This window comes from Hibiscus syriacus, unplaced genomic scaffold (genome assembly GCF_006381635.1).
Source record: "Hibiscus syriacus cultivar Baekdansim isolate YM2019G1 unplaced genomic scaffold, ASM638163v2 tig00111812_pilon, whole genome shotgun sequence".
Taxonomy (NCBI): domain Eukaryota; kingdom Viridiplantae; phylum Streptophyta; class Magnoliopsida; order Malvales; family Malvaceae; genus Hibiscus; species Hibiscus syriacus.
Window position 1 is genome coordinate 2,047,416 of NW_024063187.1, and position 17,575 is coordinate 2,064,990.

Genomic DNA, 17,575 nt, shown 5'->3' on the forward strand with positions numbered 1-17,575 from the left:
CAGTGTTTTCTAAGATAGATCTAAGGTCGAGGTATCATCAATTACAGATTAAAGAAGATGATATCTCGAAGACAATTTTTTGGACTCGGTATGGGCACTATGAATTTGTGGTGATGCCATGTGGTTTGACTAATGCACCAGCGGTATTCATGGATCTGATGAATCGAGTATTCCAACCATATGTGGACCTTTTTGTGGTGATATTTATAGATGATATCTTGGTATATTCCAAGTCAATAGAAGAGCATGATGCTCATATTCGAGTAGTTCTTCAGATACTCCGCGAGAAGAGATTGTATGCAAAATTGACAAAGTGTGAGTTTTGGTTAACCGAAGTTACTTCCCTGGGTCATATAGTCTCTACCGAAGGCATAAGAGTAGATCCAAGAAAGATTCAAGCTATAGTAGATTGGCAACCTCCAAAGAATGTTTCTGAGCTTTGGAGTTTCTTGGGACTTACTGGTTATTAAAGACAGTTTGTGAAGAACTTCTCAATGATAACTTTGCCACTAACTAAATTGTTACGAAAGAATATGTCATTTATCTGGACTGAGAACTGTCAAGAAAACTTTGAAAGGCTCAAGAGAATAGTAACATAGGCCCCTGTACTTGTACAACCGGAGTCAGAAAAAGAATATGTTGTATTTAGTGACTTATCTCATCATGGATTGGGGTGTGTTCTGATGCAAAATGGAAATGTTGTAGCTTATGCATCCAGACAGTTGAAGAATCATGAAAAAAATTATCCGATACATGATTTAGAATTGGCGACAGTTGTGTTTGCATTAAAAATCTAGCGTCATTATTTGTATGGTGAGCGGTGCCATATTTATAGATACAAGTCCTAAAATATTTATTGACGCATAAAAAATTGAACTTGAGACAAAGAAGATGGATTGAGCTTCTAAAGAATTATGATCTAATCATCGATTATCATCTTGGAAAGGCGAATGTGGTAGCAGATGCATTAAGTCGAAAGATTTTTTCTTCTTTATGGGCCTTGGATACACTTATGTCATTAAAGGAAGATGGTGCTTTAATTCATGAGCTTAAGATAAAGTCGACATTTTTGGATCGGATTAAAGAGTTGCAAAAGCAAGATGAGAAATGTTTGGCGATGATGGCATAAGTCGGAAGGAATGAAATCAAAGACTTTGAAATAAGAGTTGATGGATGTCTATACTATAAGGGAAGACTTTGTATTCCTGACAATGATGATGTGAGAAAGGATATTTTGTGTGAGACACATTATAGCCCTCTGACTATATACCCAAGCGGAAATAAAATGTATCAAGACTTGAAGAGTCCTTACGGCATGAAAAGAGTTGTAATAGAGTTTGTCGCTAAATGTCTAAGCTATCAGCAAATGAAAGCTGAACATCAAGTGCCATCTGGGTTACTGCAACCAATAACCATTCCTGAGTGGAAATGGGAGTGGGTTACGATATGGTCCATGAAGGAAATAGAATATCAAGAGGGAGACAAAGAATTTTTTAAAGTGTCACCATGGAAAAAGGTATAACGTTTTGGGAAAAAAAGGAAAATTGAGTCCGAGATTCATGGACCATATGAGATATTGAAAATGGTTGGAACCGTTGTTTATTAGTTAGCTTTGCCTGAATATGGACAAGATCCACAATGTTTTCCACGTATCGATGCTTAGAAGGTACAGATCGATCCTCTCATGTTATTAGCCAGAGATCTGATGAATCGAGTATTCCAACCATATCTGGACCTTTTTGTGGTGATATTTATAGATGATATCTTGGTATATTCCAAGTCAATAGAAGAGCATGATGCTCATATTCGAGTAGTTCTTCAGATACTCCGCGAGAAGAGATTGTATGCAAAATTGACAAAGTGCGAGTTTTGGTTAACCGAAGTTACTTCCCTGGGTCATATAGTCTCTACCGAAGGCATAAGAGTAGATCCAAGAAAGATTCAAGCTATAGTAGATTGGCAACCTCCAAAGAATGTTTCTGAGCTTTGGAGTTTCTTGGGACTTACTGGTTATTAAAGACAGTTTGTGAAGAACTTCTCAATGATAACTTTGCCACTAACTAAATTGTTACGAAAGAATATGTCATTTATCTGGACTGAGAACTGTCAAGAAAACTTTGAAAGGCTCAAGAGAATAGTAACATAGGCCCCTGTACTTGTACAACCGGAGTCAGAAAAAGAATATGTTGTATTTAGTGACTTATCTCATCATGGATTGGGGTGTGTTCTGATGCAAAATGGAAATGTTGTAGCTTATGCATCCAGACAGTTGAAGAATCATGAAAAAAATTATCCGATACATGATTTAGAATTGGCGACAGTTGTGTTTGCATTAAAAATCTAGCGTCATTATTTGTATGGTGAGCGGTGCCATATTTATATAGATCACAAGAGTCTAAAATATTTATTGACGCATAAAAAATTGAACTTGAGACAAAGAAGATGGATTGAGCTTCTAAAGAATTATGATCTAATCATCGATTATCATCTTGGAAAGGTGAATGTGGTAGCAGATGCATTAAGTCAAAAGATTTTTTCTTCTTTATGGGCCTTGGATACACTTATGTCATTAAAGGAAGATGGTGCTTTAATTGCTGAGCTTAAGATAAAGTCGACATTTTTGGATCGGATTAAAGAGTTGCAAAAGCAAGATGAGAAATGTTTGGCGATGATGGCACAAGTCGGAAGGAATGAAATCAAAGACTTTGAAAATAAGAGTTGATGGATGTCTATACTATAAGGGAAGACTTTGTATTCCTGACAATGATGATGTGAGAAAGGATATTTTGTGTGAGACACATTATAGCCCTCTGACTATATACCCAAGTGGAAATAAAATGTATCAAGACTTGAAGAGTCCTTACGGCATGAAAAGAGTTGTAATAGAGTTTGTTGCTAAATGTCTAAGCTATCAGCAAATGAAAGCTGAACATCAAGTGCCATCTGGGTTACTGCAACCAATAACCATTCCTGAGTGGAAATGGGAGTGGGTTACGATATGGTCCATGAAGGAAATAGAATATCAAGAGGGACAGAATTTTTGAAAGTGTCACCATGGAAAAAGGTATAACGTTTTGGGAAAAAAAGGAAAATTGAGTCCGAGATTCATGGACCATATGAGATATTGAAAATGGTTGGAACCTTTGTTTATCAGTTAGCTTTGCCTCTGAATATGGACAAGATCCACAATGTTTTCCACGTATCGATGCTTAGAAGGTACAGATCGGATCCATCTCATGTTATTAGGCCAGAAGAAATAGAGATCCGACCAGAGTTAACTTTTGAGAAGGAACCAGTGCGAATCTTGACTAAGGAAACCAAAGAATTATGCAACAAAAAGGTCCCATTGGTTAAAGTGCTTTGGCAGAATCATAAGGATGTGGAAGCTACTTGGGAATGAGAGGAGGATATAAGAAAATAGTTTCCACATATCTTTGTGTCAGGTATTTCTTTTAAATTTGAGGACAAATTTTCTTAAGGGAGAAGAATTGTAATACCCAAAATAATAGGTCAATGATTAAATTGAAAGGAATTAAAAATTTGGAGGACTAAATTAATTAATTGATAAAGATGAGAATGAGTGGGAATAGTAGTTTTGCCTAAATTGTAGTGATGAAGGATTAGAAAGGGCATTTATAGGTATTTGGATATAAATGAATTTAAAATTCATTTATTATGGGTATATTAAGTAGAGAAATAAGGCAAAGAGGAAAAGAAAGAAAAAAAAGTCAAGACCAAGATTTGGCCATGATAAAAAGGACGTGTGTTGTTTTTCACGCGTAGGAAAAAGTAAAGATTAACTAAGTAGGGAGCGCTTTTGTAGTTGTGGTTATCATCAACTAAGGGGAACTCTTCCGTGATACCAAGACAATCTTGTTTATCTTGGAAAACTTTGTTGGCATGTAATCATAACATCTAAATGTTTTTAATTTTAATTAAGTAGAACTTATAACAGTTGAAATCATTGTTTGTTTTATATTAAAATATTATGCTTTCAGAAAAGAAAAATATATTTCTAGATTTTCAAAAGAACAACTATTTTAAGAGAAATGTGACATCTTTATCTCGTGTACGTAAGGATATACGGGAGATGGGTGTTACAAAATTATTCCTTCGTGTTGAGGACGTTTAGTCAACCGACCTTTTATTTCCTGAAAGATCTATAAAAATGATCCATTTATGAATGATTATGTTTTTTATGGATGTTAAGATGAAGTATATATTTGATTTGATTTTTATTTTGATAAAAATGACCTTTTGAATTTGTCCTCGTGAGAGGAGAAAATGATATTGAGAAAGGGAAAATTAGACGATGTCCTTATGAGAGGAGAAAATGGTCTTTGATGGAAAATGAGATGAGGATTTTAGGAAAATAGTCTTAAGAAAGACTAGATTGATGTTTTTAGATGAACACTCTTGAGAAATATGAATTTAGTTTCTCAAAGAGATTATAAAGGCATCCTCACGAGAAGGGAAAAACCTTTTTTATTGCAATGTGATGATGAATGTATGATGTAAAGATTCAAATTCATGTGACGTGTATGTTTATATTGATGCATGTTTTCTTGACCAGTGGTGGGAATGATTGCATGGATAATATTCATTCTATCTCTAATTTGGTTGTCTTCACTCTTTGTTTGCACCAGCATGCATCTTTGCAATTCTTGATGTGTGTCAATTTCTTCTTGCCCCAGCAAATTTTCCCCTAATAAAATTGGCTTCCCTTGTTTGGACTTGTGTAGAAATCCAATAGAGCTTCCCTCATGATACCATCATCATCCCTGCCAGATGGTTTAAAAAGAGAATCTATCATTTCAAGCTTTGGAGATTGTGTATACACAACTACCCTGTAGCGGGAAATCAAAGACCACTGCTTAGAGCTGACCACCACAACAATTGATGAAATATCAAACTGTCTAGGAGGGTCATGAGACACATCCCAGCCAAGAATAATGGTTAGAACCTTAGAAACAGCTGGAATTGAAGGTGTTTGCTCAATTGCTAACATCGAATTTAGTCCTCCAAGCTTTGCATTAATTCTTAGAAGCAAATTTGTAAGGTACTGATCATTGACCCTAGTTGGAGCCATACACTTATGCAACAATGTCAAACTCGAGAAGACTCATAGAGATCAAAATTTTCTTATCAGTTAAAAGACAAAGGAGGAATTGTTGAGCTCTAGGAAATTTGGATGTCCTCAAACATTCAAATAACTTATTCATCATTTCCTGTGGCTTTTGTCTTATTTTTCAACCAGTGAAGCTCTTTGTATGGTGTTCAGGGCTTTTGTATAGCGTTGCAAGGATACCAAAGAGTAAAGCTCAGTGGGAATATAAATGGGACACTGTGTCTTACCAACATTAATGCATGGGAAATCACCAGAATAATGCAACTATATGTTGTGACAATGGACAAAACAATCATATATAGTAAGCTCCATTGTCTTTTCTTTGCCATTTTCAGTCTTCATGCCTTTTTGCCTCATTGAAAATGAATGTCTGCTCAATTCAATGATCTTGTATTCTTTGAAGATATGAGTCTTTAAAAATGCCCCAACACTTATCATTTATTGCTTCCGTACTGATTCTAAACATGAGCTTCTGTGTTTGGGAGATATGTGCCAATTACCAGTATCTACTCCAAAGAGCTTGTATTGTTTGAAAATGTTTTTATTCTTTTTTTATTTTCAAAATTAGAAAATATCAATTAAAAGAATTTTGAAAAATGTTTAATTATAAATTTTGAACAAATATTACCCCTTTCTAGGTTTCACAAATGAGACAAATCATAAAACAAGAGTTCATTGGATATCAAAGAATTAATTACACTTTTAATCCTTCCAAAAAATTATAGCTATTTGACAAGTGTTAAGATTATTGCTATCTTTGAGGTAGGGTTAAGTAAGGAAACGATAAGGTGTCTTGGGTTGTATTTGGTCAAAGGTTTGACATTCTCATTTCTTTGATGTTCACTAATTTGATGGAGTAGCTTCTATGCTCATCTACTGGAAGTGTTCTCCGGTTTTCAGCTCTCATGAGCATATTCGGGTTGTGCGATGCCTTATTAAGGGATTTGTAGACCACCTCTTTCACAATAGTTGCACAATCTTCATATTTGAGCCACCTTTTCCAGGTTTTCAACTCGAATCCTCCTTTGGTTTTAAGATGTTATCCAAAATTTACGTCTTGAACCCCCATTTTGTCATTTTTTCTATCATGTATTAAGAATTTTAGAAAAACTTTTGTAAATAAAAGATTAATCCTGATGGGCGAATGAAATCTTAAGATAGTCTTTCATGTTTAGAAATTCATGTATGATTAGAAGAGATTTTTCAGGCACGTAATATATGATATGGTTCACGGTTATGAAAGAAAGTGATAAATATGCCCAAACAAGTGTTTAAGGGTAATTGAACCAATGATCAATTCGTTATGTTGTCTTCAATCTTTTCTTGCTCGATTTGAGTCTGCTCGTATGTTTTTTATTTTCTTGATGTTTATGATATTCTGGTGAATTGATTCTGGATCGTTGAACCAATTGTACTTTATCAATCTTATGGCTTGATGCTCAACAAGTCACTCATCTTGAAATACTTGATCCATTTTCTTTTTTTCTTCTTTTTTCTCTTTGTTTTTTTTTCTTTGCTTTTTTTCTTTGCTCTTTCTTTTTCTTTTCTCTCCCTTTTTTCTTTATTTTTTATTTTTTGCTTTGCTTTGATTTGATCTTTGTACTTTGTATTTGGTTCACCTTTCAGTATCTTATCTAGATTGATGGTCTTCACTCATGCGAGCATATTTCCTTCACCTTGCCTCCCAATGTGGATGGTGATTCTTGGTTTGGGTTGAATCAGAAGAAAATACAATTCAGGCTCAAATGGGGACACAAGGGATATATATTTTCTCCTTTTGTGAAGGGATAATGGAAGAAGTTGTTCATCATTTCATACACAGAAGTCCTTGCAGAAGAGGTATCCCAGGGGAATAGATTTTCAGGATTAATTTTATTCACATGAAAACCATGTAATTAATACATGATAGAATTATTTCAAATTAATTTCATTTTTCTACTTCTAGCATGACTCAATTATTTAGACTCATCTTCAGGAAGTTGATTCGAGATGCTTCATCTTGTGTCTTATTGTAGGAAGGTTCACGTTCAAGTGAGCATCTTATACTCAATGCCTTCAGGTTTTATTGGTAGAAAATGCCAGTTTTGCGTCTAAGAAGACGATGGTGTGACTTTATTGGCTCAATCAAAGGCAAGGGTATGACTTTTTATGTCTCGAAAAAAGATAAAGGCAATATTTCAAAGTCTCAAAGAAAGGTAATGTCAAAATTTGGTCCTTTGGTAGCGACCATGAATTATTTTGGGTAAAGAATCGAGGGGTTTTATTTTTTTGTTTTGGATGGTATAAAAAATGTCTAATATTACCATATGTAAAAAATCTATAATTCTTGAAGAACTTAAAAGAATTTGTAATTCATTTGATATTCGAAGAACTACAAGATTAAAACTTGTTCAATTGTTCACAACCTTATAAAGTAACATTTTATTTAAAATGTTTGAATGTCAAATGATATATAAACATTTAAACATAGGAAGAAAGAGAGAAAAACAAGTTCAAACAAGATGAAACGCTTTTGATGTGAGCACAATAAAAATTCCTGATGGATGCCATAACCCACTCCTGATCAGGATGCCCCATCATTCATCGAACGTCCATGCCCCTGAATCAATCAGATTTTGGACCTTGCTCTTCAATGCCCCACCATTTTTAGTGGTGTGCCCTGAGCTTCCTATATGATAACTACATGTGGCATCAATATCATAGCCCTCAGGACCTGGGGACTCTTTTGGCTTAGATTGGATGTGAATCACAAGATTCTTCTCAATTAGCATTGGAAGTAATTCCTCATCATTGGAATTGGATCAATTTGACTCTTTTCTTGGATCATCCTATAAGGCTCATCCTTACGATTAGCTGAATAAGATCTCACTATACTGATTTCAATTTCTTTCTTTAATTGTTCGAATCTTGCTTTTATTCTTAATATGGTGTCACGTGATCATGACCACTTCCATCGAATTCTCCATGAATTTATCCTCATGTTTTCATGAATGATGCATGTGAAAATGTTTAAATAAATACAGTGCAAAATGTAAATATGCAAATGCAGATGCAAAAGTTTTGATCCCAACGATGAATATCATAGAATAATTTTCATCAGATATAAAAGCCTTCACATTACAAGATAGTCCATCTTACAAACATGTTTTCGCTTAGATGTTAAGTCTGAAATGGGTTGGTGCTTCATCTCGGATCTTCATCCTTGAAAATGATACCCCTCAAGCGCACTGTAACCTAACTCCGTTAATGCCCCGTGTGGTGCTGAAGTCACGCATCAGACCTTGGTAATTAGTGATAGAACGATTGTAGATAAAACTCTACTACTGGATTATTTCTCAGATAAATGAATCATCTTTCCAGTCTCGAATGTTGCATGATCCTCAAGCATGTATCTTTCTTCTACTCTTTGAATTTCTTTTAGCCCTTGGTGCATGTCTGCGTACGTGACTGCTTGTTTGAAAACTTTTATCTCTACTTATGAAAATTTCCACTTAAATATTCCCTTACGGATCAAAACTTTCGCATTATTTCATATTGATGAAATGCAATGCAAAAAGGTGAAATGACACAAAGAAATTAGAAAAAATGAGTTAGTATAGGTAAGATAATCAATACAGATAAAAGTTCTATTCAGAGATGAATATAACACCTAACCCATCATGGTATCTACCCGAGAATGCTTTTATTAAATAGCAATCCTACCCGGACATGCTTTCTATACAAAATGATTTATTTCATGAAAATAATCCTAACCGCATATAATTTCTAGTTCACATGCTTTTATTTGAAAAGAATAAATATATTCTACGAACTTAAAGTAAAAGGTAAAGGTTTAGAGTCATTCCTCCTTCGTGTACACCTATTTTGGCACTTACTGACGGAAAGAGATTCGGTATGGATATACCTAGGGTGACCATTCTATGGTTCACCACATGCATGGTTTCGGCTCTAATGAGAAAATGTACTCGAATTGTCCTTGTTGTTGGTGCCCCATTGGGCTGCCAAACCCTCGATCCTCACCCATTACAAGTTTTGAATGGAACGAGTTCAATTTGAGGGGGTTCACTTCTTATACCCATACGAGGAATAAATCCATACGAATGTATAAGACATGTGTACCCCAGGAGCTATTTGCTAAGACTCGTACGTAGAATAAATTCTTACGAGAGTAAAGCGTTCACCCCTACTTACTTGGGACGAAGATCAGGTATAGAGCTTATGTCATGCAAATGCATGTGATGTATGTGAGGAGGAACATACAAACCTTTCACTCAAAAAAACAGAAAAGTAAAAACTCTCAATAAAAGCTTTGATAGAGATGAAAACAAAGATTAAAATATTAGTATGATAATAAAAAATGAAGAAATTAAAAACTTTAATAAGTGAATCATAAGTTAACTATAGACTCAAACCCATAATATCCACCACAACGATAATGTGCAAGCAACTGATTACCTGACTCTCTAAAGTGTTCCCCAGCAGAGTCGTTAAGCTATCATAACCATTTTTTTTGAAAAACAATCAAGTTTAAAAAAATTATGACTTTATTTAAAAAATTGGAGATTTTGAATTAGTTTGAATTAAATTGAATATGAGTCACCATCGACCTTTGGGCTTGGTAGGTCGAATACCTAAAAACGTCCTTTAAAACAATTTTAAGGAAAATCATTTTTAAGACATAAATTGGTCTACGTTCACCAAAAACTCAACTTAATGGGTCCAGGATTCGGTTACACGTGGGGAAGGATAAGCACCCCCACAACACCCAAAATTGGTACCTAGTCGCTTACATATTATCGTGGTAGTGGAAATTATGAATCGAATATAAAATTAGAATATGATCCATTTGTGAAAGTTTAGTTAATTTACTTCGAATTATTTATTAGGATAAATACTTTAATTCAAAAAGAAATATCGAGATTTGCTCATCTTCCGACGGGAATGCTATCTCTTCTATTTATTGCCTAAAAAGAATATTCCCTCATCGATTTATCAAAAAACGTAAATCAAATATAAATTGAATATCTGCATTTTGCATAAAATAAATTACTATATAAAAAACACATTGCATAATTTGAATTAGAAATAAAAACGAATTAATTAGTAAAATAAATTTGATTTATTTCAAGTTCATATTTCGTTTGAATGTCGTATCGGATCGCACTACTTCGACTAAGCAATGCTTTCCACACCCATTCTACAAATAAGTGTTCTTGAAAATATTAGAGTAAAAAAAGCGTTAAAAATTAATGAAACAAACATTTTGTACAATCATTAAAAACCAATTCCCAAGAACAAAGAATATATACACACATAAATAATACAAACAAATATATAATATCCATACATGGTAAAATGTAAGGAAACAAAATCTAACTATGCAAAGTTAAATTATAGAAGTAAAATAAACATATAATAAAACACAATAATTAAACGAATAAAATTAAAGTATAAAAAATAAAGAGACAGAAAAAACGATTAGAACATTGAAGTAAATAAAATGTAAGTACTGAAATTTAATAAAAAAATGCATAAATTTAAAAGTGCATAAAGTTAAATAGCAGAAATAAAATGCAATAAAAATAAAATGTTAGTAGTTAGTAATTAGTAATTAGTGGTTAGAAAGGTTAGCAGTTAGAAAAGTTAGCGGTTAGTAGAGTCTGAACCATATTAATATGGATCATACCCTAGATCTGGTCATCATGAGGTCGAATCGAATAATCCAAACAAATTAACAAAATAAAGTAAAATAAATATAAAAAAGTTAGTGGTTAGGAGAGTCCAAACCATAATAATGTGGATTATACCTCGGATCGGGTCACCACAAGGTCGATTCAAATATTAGAAACAATAAATAAATAAATAAATAAACAATGGTTAGAGTGCAATAAAATAAAAGTAAGTAGTTAGCAGAGTACGAACCATAATAATGTGGATCATACAGCGCATCGGGTCACCATAAGGTCGAATCGAATATTAGAAACAATAAATAAATAAATAACAACAGTTAAAGTGCAATAAAATAAAAGTTAGTGATTAATATGCAATAAAATAAAAATTAGCAATTAATTCGAAATAGAAAAAGCATGATTCAATGACTAAATTAAAATAAAGTAAAATCAAAATGCATATTTGGAATAAAAATAAAAAAGTGACCTGAGTGCAAAAAGGGCTAAAATACAGAGGGCTTACATGTGATTTTCCCCTATAGTTACCAAAACTTGAAGTGGAGATAAAACTGGAAGGACTAAAGGGCGATTAGCTCCTAAAATAAGTGACCAAAACACAAGTTGAAGACTAAAACTTGGAGACCTATGTGTAATTTACCCAAAAACATAAATCATACAACTTCTTTCTACTTTCTTCTCTACACGCACGACCAGCCACAAGGGCCCCTTCTCATCGGCCCAAACGTCGGCCACCATTAACTGGTAGTCCTCACATACCCCAACTAACGCCGAATCAAACCGTGAAGTCCGAGCCAACTCAAAAAGGACCAAAAACCCCCTTCAGATGAAACCCAAATGCCATATGTGGGCATCGTTCGTCCCCTTCGACCACTATTCATAGTGGTCGGGACGCTAAACTAACCCGAGCAACAACGACTCTCCCCCACCGGTGACTCAAAACCACGAACAAAGCCCACATCCTCACTACATTTTACGTATTTATGCTTAAAAAAAGTATGAACGAGAGCAGAAAAACGAGGAGACAACCTTATAGCCCCTCTTTTTAATTTGTTGTTTTAAGACTTACAAAATGGGGGGATTAAATTTTCTTTTAGATTGGCTTACAATTGCTAAAATACAAGTTTGGTCCTTACTTTTTGTTCTCTCTTTAATTTTCAGACAATGGTACAATTACAAGTTTGATCCTTACATTTTGTTCCCTATTTAATTTTCGGACACAATTAGGGTATTACAGTGTTACTGTCCATTAAGGTTTAAATAGGTCCTCTTTGATTTGGGTCGTTTGTAGGTTAGTTGCATCAAAACATATCAAAGGGTTGTATTATCAAGGTGGGTCGATAAATTTGGGTTGTATAATGCAAGTTATTAAAGAGAAAGACGTAGTAAAACAAAAACAATTCGAGGAAACACCTTCCTAAGGTGGGTCGTTTGTAGGTCATTCAACTCCATCACAACATAGTAATCATAGTTAATGGAATGGTACAAAAATAGAAATGAATTAGTTACAAAGCAGGCGATGATTTAGTAGGCCAAAAAATAAAGTTTATGAACAAGAAAAGCTTACCTCATTGAGAGGACAATCCCAACAATAACCCCGTTTGGGCATAAACAAAATGACCTTTTTTATATACTTGTATAATATAATATAGTAGATGTTGTAGTGGTAAAAGTTATAATTAGAAAAATAATTTTTAAATTTGAAGTACTGAAATTATGTTATAAAATTAATTTGATATATTATTTAAAAATGATATGTAATATGTTATTTAAAATTAAATACATGATAAAATTATATGCAAACACCATTATCATATATAGAAAATATATTTAACACTAACATAAAAATATAGAACAATAATGGCTTATTGACAAACTGATATTACCATTACTCAATTGTTGTGATTTATCTTTAACTAGTACGAGTGATTATGCGATTTATCTTTAATGATTGCGAGTGATTATCAATATCTAATTTGAGGATCTAAATTATGAGTAAGATTCTTGATCAAATAAATGTCATCTACATCTAGAGAAGTGATATCAAATCTAGCTCTTAGAAAGAAAAAAGAGGTGTGCTATACGAACAAAAAAAAAACGTGTTACAAGAGTATATTTTATGAAAAAAAGAAAAAATCAATTAAATAAAAAATAATATATGTTTAAAAAATCAACTATTGACGACCAGCTCAAGATTGTTACCATTACTTGATTGTCAAAAATATAAAAAAAATGAGAGAAAAAGCAAGAGAAAAAACATAAAGAAAACTCCTGGAGTATGAGTACTCAAAATTAAATTCTTTGATAAATATGAAATTTAAAATATAACATAATTTTTTTATAGAAAGCTGCTAGTTTTATTAAAAATAGAAAATATTCAGAATTACAATAAAGATTTACTAGCATAACTATAAACGTAAACTAAATTATAATTATGACATTTTCTTATAACCATTAACACAAAATCTAGACACCTAGATCACACAAGGACCATAAAAGGAAAAGGTTAAGAACCTAACCAATGCTCGAACAAAATAAAGATACGAACAAATCTAATTGCATTGGCAAATGAACCACAAAAGGGATGAAACTATTGAAAGACCACCGACAAATCGCAAATCAGAGTCAAGCGACGTAAGAAAATTATCCATGAGCGCAAAACGCATATCCAAATCAATCCGAAGGTCCAAAGAAAGGAAGATCAACATGATATCAAATAAGCACTATCTTGATCAGTTGTGACGATGTCGAATCTAACCCTGAGAAAAAAATAAACGAAAACAACGACCAAATGACTGAAAGCTACTAAAGGCAGAGAAAAATGTGCCACAAAGGAGATAAATGTGTCGCAAATGCAGAGATAAACATGTCACAAAGACAAAATTATTGTTATTAAAAAATTAAAAAAAAGAGAAAAGACAACCGACAGTCGACAACTTGTATCAAAACCGGTGCCACCACCGGGTAAACAAAATCAAAGAAGAAAAAGTTGATTTGATCTATAAAAATTGACACAAATTGTAAAGAAAAAAAGAGTGAAATACAGACTTTTAAAATAAATAAAATTTTAAATTTTAAATATATTTTATATAAAAAATACTTTTTATATGATTAATTATAAAATTTATTAAATTTTTTTTGATAAATTCTTAATCTAATCCTAATTTTATTTAAAGGAATGGGGAGGGTGCTCTAGGGGAAGAAATGGTAGGGATGAGCAAAACTCGACTCGCCTTAAAAAATTCAATTTTTTTTCAATTTCAAGTTATTTGAGTCAAGTTATTCGAATCAACTTGAATTATCAATTCAATTTTCGAGTTCGAGTCGAGTTAAAATTTTGAAATTTTGAGCTATTTAAAAAATAAAAAATTTGACTAAGTAATTTGATAGTTTTACGATTTAGTCCTTGATTTCATTATTCCTTCAATTCCTTCATTTTTATAACAAATTTTCTATTTTTCAATTTAGTCTCTCAATTTTTAATAATTTTCTTATTTCTTCAATTTATCCATTATTGTAAGTTCGTTTTTATCAAATTTGAACCACATGCTCATATACTACAATAGAACACATATGTAACTTCAATTCTCATTTTCTAACTAAAAATGTGCTCTCTCTTTTTTATTTAGTCCTTTAACTTTGTATTTACTCAATTTAGTTTTTTGACTATAATTGTTTGCAAATTCTTTCTTCCCATCAATTCCTTAACCCCTTTATACTCTTATCAATATTTTTCCTTCAAAATACTTTCTTTAAAATATAATGTTATGAATATATTTTATAATTTTAGTTTGTATTTGATATATTAAATAGCATTATAATGTGAAAAGAATATTATATTATATATATATTATTCTTTTCACATTAGTAAGCTATAAATAACTATAATAAAATTATTATATAAACTCGAATAACTCGCTCAAATTTCTTAAACTCGACTAAAAAAATTCAAGTTAAGTTTGAGTTGTAAAATACAACTCGTCAACTCGAATAACTCAAAATGTTTTGACTCGACTCGAACGAATGCTCACCCCTAGGAAAGAGAGTACTCTTAGTGGATTTAGAATACATAACATAAAAAATAGGGTAAATTACAACATTTTTCATCGAAGTTTACTATCTCTCATATTTTACTCATTGAACTTTCAATTTTTTTCAATTTTCTCAATGAACTTTATAGATCAAATTATTTTGTTCTCTCAATCATTTGCTCTCTAACATTTGAATGATGTGGCTTTTTTAATTAATATATAATGATATATATATAATTATGACATGTAATATTTAATATAAAATAAAAAAATTCTTAAATTTTATTCCTAAACCCTAATCCCAAATTAAAACCCACCCCACTCTCACCCTCCAACTCCCATCGTCTCACCCTCCCATTGTAAAGCCTTCACTACCACATTTTTCTTGCCAGGAAAAACACTCTTTGTAAACACTACTTTTACCCACTAAATTCTATGTAAAATCATAATGAAATGGACTTGAAGTTATTTTTGACATTGAAAAGCAGTCTTAGCAATTAGATACACAAGTCAAGCCAATATCTATAAATATAACATTGAAACTTCAAATCAAAATCCCAACGATGAGATCCTGGAGTTTCTCGTAGCAGAGCAAGGAAAAAATGCAATAAAAGCAAAATAGGGGGAAAACTGATAATAGAGAAGAATATGGAACACGATGTATGTTTTAGCTTTATTGATCTACTGAAAACCACCAAGAGGGGGCGAATTGGCCTTTGAATGATTTGTGGTGGAAGTAATTAAAAATTAAAACTTTGCACACCAATTTAGAGTGGTTCGACTTCTAAACCAAGTTTACATTCAATAACTTAGCTATACACACTAAGGATTTCTCAAATCCACTAGATTTGCAAACCTTTAAGGACAATGTGTAACCTTACAATGACACAAAAGATTTATACCCCAAAAGCTTGCTTACACACTCTCCCAAAGAGAAATTACAAATTTAGCAAACAAAAGAGAAACCTCACAAAGGCAAATATGTTTACACAAATTAAACACTCACCAAAAATCACACTTGAGCAAAATTAATAATGTAGCTCACAAGTGTGTTACAAAAGATTAGACAATTTTTGCTCTAAAACACTATTAATGTCGGTTTGATATTGCAATTGACTTTCTTGTCGTTCTTTATTTGAATCTTAGTCCCTTGTATGTCTTCTAACATTAATCTAGTCGTTTGGAGTCGTTGGCGATTGAATAGAGCCGTTGCATCCATTAATTTTAAGCATTTAATGCTCACATGCACATTTGGTATCGATACCAACAAGTTGGTCTCCAGACCGAGCCTTCCAACGGTAAAAAAATATAGCTGTTGAGTCATCAGTATTGATACTGTTTGAATCAGTATTGATACCCACCCCCTCGATCTTGAGACTGAGGCCTTGGTATTGATACCAAAAAGTCCTCTAGAATTTTGGTATTGAGATTGCCTTAGTGGTCTCAAGACTGGTAGTGGTTTTGGCAAAAATTTAAGTGTTTTGAGCTTTAAAATGTTATTTATAAAATGTGGATTAGCAAAAAACCACTTGAGATTATTTTTCACACTTAAAAATGCTTTAAAATTGTTTATGACAAATTATTTATAAAAATTTTGAAATTCAAATTTTAACAACTTATAATATTAAAATAATCATGTTATATCAAAATCAAAACTTAGTTCAACAATCCCCCTTTTTGATATAACAAAACCTTTTGTGAAAATTTGCTCTAAAAATGATTTGTCATATTTTGTGAAAAGTAAAGTCCCCCCTTTGAAAAACAATTTTTGGCTGAAATGATTTTTTTGGCTAGCAATTTTGCAAATTTTACACTTATACTCTTTTCTCACTCCTTTTGTTATATCAAAATCAAATTAAGCTTCAAAAGAGAAAATATGTTAGTGTAATAGGGAACTCAAATATTCAACATAAAATATCAAAAGTTAAATTATGCTTAACATAAAATAATCAAGTTTAAAAGCATAATATCAACACCAATAGTTCAAACATAAATCTATAAAGTACCAAACTAACCAAGTATCAAACATAAAATATCATAAAGTTCAAAAATAAGTTATAAAGTGCATAAGTCCAAATGAAAATGAAAATGTCCTAAAATGACATAAAAATGTCTATATTCTTTCAGATGCGAAGGAGAAGAGAAGGAGAAGGAGGCATCAAGTGATGGCGTATCGAGAAAACGTCATTCTCAAGTGTGTCTAAGCTATGTTCCCGAGTCTTTGCATCACGTGATCGTACAAGGTCTTCATTGGTATCTCCTCTTGAGGTGGAGGCACCGGTGGATCCTTCATTTCGTCCTATTCCTCCTTGATGTTGTTTAAGTTTTATCTTCTAAAAGGATGCCACTCACTGAAAAATGTTATCAAAATCCCAATTGGCCTTATGGGCCGATTTGATATCGATGACACTAACGAGGAATATGAGGGTCAAGGGAGGTAGACACTTTAAGCTTCTCCCTAAAAATATAGCTAAGAATACAAGCATAGGGAAGCATCTAGGTGTAATTGATCTCTTTATGGACAACATCAACTAGGTCTAAAAATATGATCTTGGCAAAGTTTGGGAGGATTTGTTCTTAATATGATAAAACCAACAATAGTCGTAAGTGCACATATGGTAGCCTTACCACCGAAGGACGAAATAACCAAGTAATGAGGAGTAGCAAGAGACAATCTGGGAAATCAAGATGAGTAAGCTATCATTTGAGAACCTCTTTAAATAAATAAG